This window comes from Hemiscyllium ocellatum, chromosome 11, assembly GCF_020745735.1.
Source record: "Hemiscyllium ocellatum isolate sHemOce1 chromosome 11, sHemOce1.pat.X.cur, whole genome shotgun sequence".
Taxonomy (NCBI): Eukaryota; Metazoa; Chordata; class Chondrichthyes; order Orectolobiformes; family Hemiscylliidae; genus Hemiscyllium; species Hemiscyllium ocellatum.
In genome coordinates, this window is record NC_083411.1 from 18,441,698 (window position 1) to 18,442,065 (window position 368).

Genomic DNA, 368 nt, shown 5'->3' on the forward strand with positions numbered 1-368 from the left:
TTGCACTTTTCAATATGTATGTGTGTACATTGTATTTCTGTAAATTTTCTAAACAAATAAAATTTATCAAGTTCACATGTTGTCAGTGTATTTGCTGAAGATTTGCTGCATCATTTGGCACTTATCTATTTGACTCTCATCACTCCTTGTCCACAATAAAAATTACCTGAGTCTTTTCCTTGAATTATTACTTAACCCACAAACCCACCAACACACTAAAACAGCAGCTAATGAACTTGAAAGACCCTACATAGACAACAAACAAAACTAATGTCATTTACAAAATGCCGTGCAAGAACTGTAACAAACACTACATTGGACAAACAGGCAGAAAACTAGCCACCTGGACACATGAGCACCAACTAGCT